Source organism: Cricetulus griseus, chromosome 4 (assembly GCF_003668045.3).
Source record: "Cricetulus griseus strain 17A/GY chromosome 4, alternate assembly CriGri-PICRH-1.0, whole genome shotgun sequence".
Taxonomy (NCBI): domain Eukaryota; kingdom Metazoa; phylum Chordata; class Mammalia; order Rodentia; family Cricetidae; genus Cricetulus; species Cricetulus griseus.
In genome coordinates this window covers 164,448,482-164,457,119 of record NC_048597.1, presented here as the reverse complement: position 1 = coordinate 164,457,119, position 8,638 = coordinate 164,448,482, and the positions used below count along the sequence as shown (strand labels likewise).

General features: G+C 41.7%; 1 non-coding gene across 1 annotated transcript; it reads right to left on the bottom strand.

Annotated features, from left to right (window-relative positions):
- Positions 1 to 5,993: 5,993 nt before the first annotated feature.
- On the bottom strand, positions 5,994 to 6,095 carry LOC113835559. The gene has a single exon (XR_003485205.1). It is a non-coding gene; the product is annotated as a U6 spliceosomal RNA (small nuclear RNA).
- Between the last annotated feature and the right edge of the window lie 2,543 nt (positions 6,096 to 8,638).

Here is an 8,638-nt window from a genome sequence, read left to right as displayed (position 1 = left end):
CTTCTAGTTACTTAGGTCTACCTTTGCCTTTAAGACTTCATAGTTGGTTTTCATAAACTATCCTTGATGTTCTCAAACTCTCAGACTTCTGTGGCTAAAAATATAAGTCTTCAGAGAAATCCAAGCTTGGGGTTAAGAGAGCTGGCTGCTCTTCCTGAGGGCCACAGTTCAATTTCCATCATCTAGACCAGGGGGCAACCAGCTGCTTGTAAGTCCAGCTCCAAGGGAATCTGACACCCCCCAAAAAAAGGAGGAGGAGAAGGAAAGGAAGAAGGAGAAGAAAGAATACTACTACTACTGATAATAATGATAATAATAGGAAGAAGAAGAAGAAGAAGAAGAAGAAGAAGAAGAAGAAGAAGAAGAAGAAGAAGAAGAAGAAGAAGAAGAAGAAGAAGAAGAAGAAGAAGAAGAAGAAGAAGAAGAAGAAGAAGAAGAAGAAGAAGAAGAAGAAGAAGAAATAGTGTTTCTCTTACCTAACAGTACATCTTTACATCTTCATCTTTCTGGTCACAGTTTCACAGTTGGTAGACGACAACTCTCTGATTTAGGACACTTAAGCTAGAATAGAAAGGAAGCATATGTGATGGGGCTCAAAGGGACAGGCTGAGCCTGAGAGGGATACTGTCCACTATTACTCTGACTGCACACTGCCTGGGGATTTGTAGGTTGTAGGGCTGAGTGTGAACTGAGACTCAGTTTGTGCCCTGCCTGCAGGCCATGTACTCTCCAGCAGTTTTATTTTCTTGGAGAAAGGACTCCTTTGACTAGTTTCTACCCAGTACTATTCCTCAGCAAGCCATGCATCTGCCAGAGGGCATGCCTATCTCTAACCCCACAAAGACTGCAGTGAGCTGGCTCTGGTTTTGCATGCACATTTATTGATGGTATTTCGAAGCTGAATATGAAGTCAAACTCTTCTTGCAAATAGGCTATGATGGTGGATAGTCCAGGGATGTTTGTATTTGGAGAACTGATAGTAAGAAGTAGTTTAAAGATTGAAGTAGCTGCTGGTTGACATCGAAAGGCAAATCTGTAGTTGAAATGCAGTGCTGGAAATTACGAGGATGGGAAGAACCCATCTTGGTGTGTTTGGTGCTTCCCACACTTGGCTTCCTGTTCCTCTGATTGCTTCCCCATCCCCCCCCATCTCCCCAGAAATAGCTCCTCTGGAGGTGTTCTTAACTGCACTAGTGTGCGCATTGTTTCAGTCACCTCCCTAGCGACTCATCCCTTGTGTTCACTGATTCCCACTTGAGTTTTCTGTCTGTATGTGCTTTATTGTCCTTTGAAATCCAATGCCTTTGCCTCAAAAATGAAAGAAAAATGACTTCTTTGTGAAAATGAGGATAAAAATAAACTAGGTTGCTTCAAATTGAATGATCTCTAAAACATTCTACAGATACTTTCAGACAATTGGCTCTGTGCTTACAGTTGCTGTTGGGCACCTGTCCTGTCCTGTGAGGTGCTCCCTGAATGCACCCATCCCATGGTTACTGGGCTCACAAGCACACTGATAATGTATTAGAGACTCTGCAAGGCACTATAGAAATAATCCTCTTTAACATTTGGGTGTGTGGTGGGGGTGGTATGTGTGTGTACATGATAGGTACCTGTGTGGAGGTCAGAGGATAACTTCTGGGAGTCAGTTCTATACTTCAAATTATGTGGATCCTGGGAGTTGAACTTGGTTATCTGGTTTGGCGGCAAGAGCCTTTACCTACTCAGTCACCTAACTTGCCCCTGTTTTTTGTAAATGTCCTTAAATTTAATAATACAGACCTTGATAGTCATTTTCCTTTTGGTTTTTTGAGATAAGGTTTCAGGTTTCTCTGTGTAACTGCCCTGAATATCATAGAACTTGCTCTGTAGACCAAACTGGCCTTGAACTCACAGAAATCTGACTGTCTGCCTCTGAAGTGCTGGGATTAAAAGCATCCTCCCCAGAGGGTGGGGACCATGATAATCTTAAACCTACTTGGTAAATCTGTGAACACACATTACTTTATCAAGTACTAAACAAATGGAAGCAAATTACTTAATAGAAAGTAATAGACTTGAATTTTCTTACTAGATGCTCTCAGCTTGACTTCATGGACACTGGTCATTCACTATCTCCAGTTTCAGCATCAACTTTTTCCATGGACTTCTTCCTGGTCAACCTAAGTTTTCTTCCCTCTGAGGAAATTGAAATTCTCTTACATTTACTTCTTCCTGATTTTGCCATTATTGTTTCCAAAGAGCCTTGTTGTGTCCCTGGATTTAATCCTGCCCCCCTTCTCTCATGTAGTATTATATACAAGTCTTCTAAATACATTTGCCCCAAATGCAGAATTTCAAGCTTGCACTGCTTTGTCCAATCTGGACTTCACTGGGCTTTGGGGAAATGGAACACTTTCATTTAAGTTCAAGTGTTTATGTCTAATTTTAAAAAATCTTATTGGAATCCTCATTACCCGATTAGCATACCCTTTATATTCTGGCCTACAAAGAGTGTGCCAAACTGTCTTGATTTAATTTTCCTGGGATATTTCTTTTTACTCCTGAGCAAAACCTGATATTGTACCTTTACTGGGCTCCCTGCTTTTTCCTAAACATGATGAATACTTTGCACATGTGTGCAAATCTGTCTGATATGATGCTTAGAAGCCCCTTATTACTCTTGAAAGCCAGTCCTGAAGACCACATCCCCAGGCAGTGCTGTCTTCCCCTTTATGCTCATGTAGCTCTTGGTGTATGGTTACGTAATAACACAGTCTTATTGCATTCTAAAAGGACATGGGTTTGTGTTTCTGAAATAGCCCAGACTATAAATGCTGGGTTTCTGCCATTAGCTTCATTGTAAGGTGCAGGAGTGGCAATCATGCCTGAGATACTCAGGAGGTGTGTGAGCAGACTGAAAACAATCCTGCCCCTTCTATTTAGAGCTGGAAGACTTCCTTATCATCTGCTCAAAGGGATAGCATATGTACAGCTTTCTTCCTCCAACATTTTGCATTTTAAAATTCATGATAGTTGTTGCTAATCTAAAGTGGCACTTCCCCCCCTACTGAACCTGGGTGTAGTTTTAGAACCCACATTATCACAACTCCCCGAAGACAGTACTGATTGGTTAGAGTCAATGCCTAACTTCAAATCTGTTTTCTGTCCTTAATGTATTTGAAGTCTCTTATTTTATAGATAAGCAAAGAGGACTAGTGAGTTGTACCAGAGTCCTCACAGCAAATAAATGACAGACTTATGACACAAATCCATGGTTTTCATTTTCATAGCACTCTTCCAACTCATTCCTTTAGCCCAAGCTGGCCTTGAACTTACCATGAAGCTAAGGATGACTTTGAGGTTCTGATTCTCCTGCCTTTGCCTCCCAAGTGCTGGTATTATGGGTTTATGCCACCATAACCTGTTTTATGCTAAATGGGAATTGAATCTAGGGCTTCCTGCATGCTAGGCAAACAATCTATGAACTCAGCAGCATCCCCAGCCCCAAGATACCTATGTTTGTTAATGTTTATTCCACTCCCACTGCATTTCCTACTCTTTAATGCATTTGAAATTGTCTTCATGTGAAGACAAAGGGCCATGCACTTGTATACTTATTCTTTTGCATATTATAGCCTCTCAATATGGCTTTTGGTGAATATTTAGCTTGTAATTTTCTTGTGAACTACATGTCTGATATAGTTCCAAAGGCTTGTTTTTCCTCCTCTGTTTAAAATATCATTTTCATCTTTGTCTTTTCACACTTGGTATGTGCACAGATTTTTCTAAGGGTTGGTAACCTTTACCCAGTTCTGCCATGGTGCATTGTAAATTCCAAAGGGAGGTATAATCTTGGCTGGTGCTCCAGTCTCTGCCACTCCACTTCACACCAGTGGCTTTGGAATCATGAAGAATCTTCACTTACACAATTGCCATACATTTTATGAACATCACATTTACATCATAGTCCCACCAAGTGTCCTTACCCCAAACTGGTCACAGTGCTAGTTACATCATAGCCACCACAGCAGGGCCAAAGAATAAGACACACTTGCAAACACCAGTGCTGAGCTTTGTGTAAAACAAGCAATCTATCTTCTCTTCCCCATATGGGGCTCTCAAACATACATTTAAACAGACCAAAAACAAGCAAAACAAAACACAAACAAATGAAACAAAAAACCCCACCCTTTCCCCTTTATATCCTTTTCTGGGTGTCTAGAATCAATGAGTTTTTTTTTCTTCTTTCTTACAGCAGCTGCTCCAACAGCTATACATCAAGGAATTACCAAGATGTTTCTACATGCTTGTGTTAATGTGACTCTCAGCTCCAAATGATCTGTCTCCCTACCTTCAGCCTTGACCTTGACTCGACTCAACAGCATGATTGAAATTCTCATAACCATAATGCATTATTTTACATCAGTATGTTTCCAGAAATAATAATAATAATAATAATAATAATAATAATAATAATAATACCATACATGTGGATGGCTATTTCACTGTGAAATGTTTAAACAAGCTAATTTTCACAGAAGGATAAGACTACAGATCCCAGACACAACAGATGGTCAAGTTTGCCAAGAATTGTTTTCACAAGTTAGCATGCATGTAACGTGTTGTGTTGCTTTGGGTATGGAGGTGCCCAGCCCCACAAAAGGACCATACGGATACTTGTTACTCTGATTATTCTGCCAACCCTGACTGGTGGGTCTCCCTTCCTTCTTTGCCTCACCCCTTCCCAGTCAGGAGTTCAGGCAGAGTTTTGATGAAGAGCCCCCACTTCTGCCAGGCGGGTAACTACTGTAGTTTCCACTGCTTGCACTGCCTCTGTGGCATCATTACTTGGCTCTGTTTTTTTCTCCCTCTAAGCCACAAGCTCCTTTTTCCTCTTTATTTATTTTTAGATGTCTAGCACTTAGTATAATGCCTGGTGCTTAGTGTGTTCTCATTAATGCTTTTGGAATAGAATTGGAGCAGATTTGACAATCTGTGCAATAGATCAAATCTGTGAATAATTCTTTTTAAGAGCATGGTCAGGTGTGATGGTGAACTCCTTTAATACAAGCACTTGGGCAGAGGCGGACCAAACTCCCTGAATTTGAGGCCAGCTAGCTTGCTCTGTGTAATGAGTCTCAAGACGGTCAGGGGTATATGTTGAAATTATGCCTTAAAACTAATAAACTAGCATTTCTGCATTCTGGGGCATTCTCAGGAGATAGGAAGGATGTCTCTTAATATGTAAGCACTCATCTTCTCTTTGGGGTGTTTAAAAATCACTTTATGTAAGATAGAGGAGAAAGGGGTTATATAAAGAAGTTCTCATGGGAGAATCCCCACTCCCCCTCCCTTCCTCCCTTCCCCCTCTCTCTCTGCCTTCCTTCCTTCCTTCCTTCCTTCCTTCCTTCCTTCCTTCCTTCCTTTCTTTCTTGCTTGCTTGCTTGCTTGTTGTTTTTTATTTACACATTTAAGAAATAATATCAGGGCTGGAGAAATGGCTCAGCTGTTAAGAGTACTGACTGCTTTTGCAGAGGACCCAGGTTCAGTTCCCAGAACACACTTGACAGTTCACAGTTTTCTGTAGCTCCTGTTATAGGTGACCTGATGTCCTCTCTGGCCTCAATGGGCACATAGCATGTACATGGTATGTGTGTTGACATGTAAGAACACACTCATATATATCAAAACTCAGTCTAAAAAATATGACTAACGCCTATTTGCTGCACAAATGGATGGGATTTACTGCTACATTTTTATATGGGTACTTTTATGGTGTTCTTCCACCTTCCTTTAACCTCAGTGTTTTCCCCAGTCCCTCATAATTCCTCTTTCATTTCAGTTCAATTCCCCGTTTCAACTTCACTCATGTGAAGAAGATCATGTGGTACTTACTGCCCTGTGTCTGGCTTCATTTGATTAACATGCGTCTTCTTGCTGTAAGTAAAAGGATCTTACTCTTCTTTATCTCTCATTAGAAAACAAACAGGCATCTAAGATAAAATAAAATACAAAAAAGGGACTGCTTCATGAATCTGCATGTTGTCCTTGTGCAGGGCCACACTAATCTTGTCTATATCATTCAGTTTTTAGTATATGTGCTGTCGAAGTATGAATTTGCCTTTTGCTTTTATAAAAATTTATTCCTTCACTTTTCAAGAAATTAGACCTGGCTGATTTATCTTTCCTTCCTCTTCCTCCTCCACATTCTCTCTCACTCTTGCCTATCCATCAGCACTGCTGCTATCAACAGGCATTAGTGTTTCATTATCCCTATGCTGTCCTTCTGTGGGTGGGATGATTGACAAATACACCCTCATACTTAATTCTCAGTGTTGTGCAGCAAAAGTCTGTACTTACTCTCCTTCTGTAAAATGAAGAATTTGGCATTCTCAGAAGTCAGCCGTGCCTCTGTCCGGCCATTTATTTATTTATTTATTTAGGTTTTTATTTATTTCTGAGGGGGGGTTCTAATTCTATTCTTTGACTCCGGAAGAAGTCAAACCATGCATGTGCATGCTTGGGGCAGGTTGCCCTGACTCAGGCAGGCAGGCAGGCACCCTCCAAGCCCCTCAGAGACTGTTTGCTGATATGAAGCCCTTGTTAGTGATCAGCTTGAAGGCCATAGCCAGGGCGCACTTCACTCATTGTGTGGGCTTCTCCTCTAGAAACAAGTTTTCCTTTTCTTCTCTTCAGTTGGTTCTTCCCAGTTCTTTATTTTAGATCCAGCTGTTTTCTTCTGGGACAAAATGTTATATTTCACCCTGGTTTGGCTTCACCAGTATAGTAATGATTGTCGATTTCTGGACAATCAGGCTTACATGAGGCTTTACATTCCTGTAGAACCTAAAATTTAAACACAGTTTTCCAGGCTGTTGCCAAAGACTCCTGTGGTACAGGTACATGACAGACAATTCTGCAATAAGAAGAGGAGACAAAAAGGCCAAACCAAGCTAGACAATTTTCCTTCTAACTTGCTCAATTCTTAACTATCACTGACCCAGATAAATGGTAACAGATGGACTGAGAGCTAACTTGAGCTAGGATGTGGCCACCCTGGCTGTTAACTCTCAGTTTATAGTCAAAGTTGCCAATATGGAGGCGCAGAGCTGTCTGTCCCCCAGGGGCATCCTGCGCTGCAACCTGGAGATCGAAGCATCTGCTCTGTATTGACCAGTGGTCCTCTGTGGCTTTCTTATCTCATAATTTCTAATGTTCCTGCAAAGATTACTTCTCTTAAGTGACTGCTTTATTGCATTTTCCCCTCTAGGGGTGATTGCTGATGCTGCCGACGTCCCTGTTGCCAGCATTCCTTCCTTCAGTCCTGCCATCTGCTCCTGGGCATGATTCTACTAACCACATTTTCCACGACTTTCTTTATTATGTCTCCACATCCCTTACACTGTATGCGTCTTTTTTTTTTTCTTTTTCTAAATGGAGTTGGTGTTTCTTAGGGAGGAGAACAGAAAGGAATGAGGGGGTTTATAGAAACGAGAATGAACTTTGCTTAAGGATGTTCCAAATCAACCCACTTATAAATCGACTGTTTTAGAGAAGCAGGCTTCAAAATTGGCTGGGGAGCTAGAAGGAAAAGAAATAAAAATACTTTGAGCTCAGCAGAAACATACTCAGTTAAAGATTCAAAGAGAAACAGATGCAGAAACCCAGAGAAGCAACCAAACCCCAGTAAAGGAAAAAAATAGATGGCAACTGGGCCACACAGCTGACACATGAGTAGCAAGCCCTGGCTGGGGCAGGGAAGGAGGGAGCAAATGAGGCAGAGGTCAGAGATCTTCTAAGAAGTTGGGTCTGGCAGTGTGGAACGGCTGATGTCTCACACTGAGAAAGGCTCCAGAATCACCGCATGCCGCAATTTCCTCTAAGCTTCAGCATCAGAAGGAGATGCAGATGCCTGTCTGTGATGCCAACATCACTAGCCTTGGCTGGCCCCCAACACCTCTCTGGTCCTCTGTTGCATTTTAAGACCCCTCCTGAGTGAGAGAAAGGGTGTTCATGAAAGAGATGTACACTTGTTCCTTCATCCGATCAACACACACTTACTTGCCACGAAATACGTTGACTGCTTGCAAATATTGATTTGCATTTGAACAATGACTTATAATTTGCCAGCTATGTTCCAATACAAGCCCCTTAGCAACCCAAGGAGTGGATTTTAGTGCTTCCCTCTTTCAGATAGGTTAGAGATAAGGAAGCTCAAGAGGTTAAATGACTTTGTTTAAGGTCTCAGCTCCTCATGGAAAATCCGGCATCTAATATCTATCACTCAGTATACAGGGCATGGGATTAGTTGTTGAGATGCCAAAGATGAAAAAGACACAGCCGGTCTCTGCCCTTAGAAGATTAAAAACCAGGATGGGAGAGCAGAGACGAACAAAGGATTAATTCTGTGAGGATGATGCAAGGAGAAGCTGGCTAAGATAAGAGAGTCCCTGATAAGAGCAGCATAATTGAGTGGAGACTGATAAGGGTGTGAGGCACTTCCCTTTCTTGGTATTTGAATTGCAGTTGAGAGGGGATGAAGCCAAATGAAGTCTCTAAGATCTAGAGGCATGAATCAGATGTGGGGAAAATTCAGGTGGTGGTGACTGAAGGGGAGGGAACATAGCTTGGGGCAGGAAATACTGTAATACATACA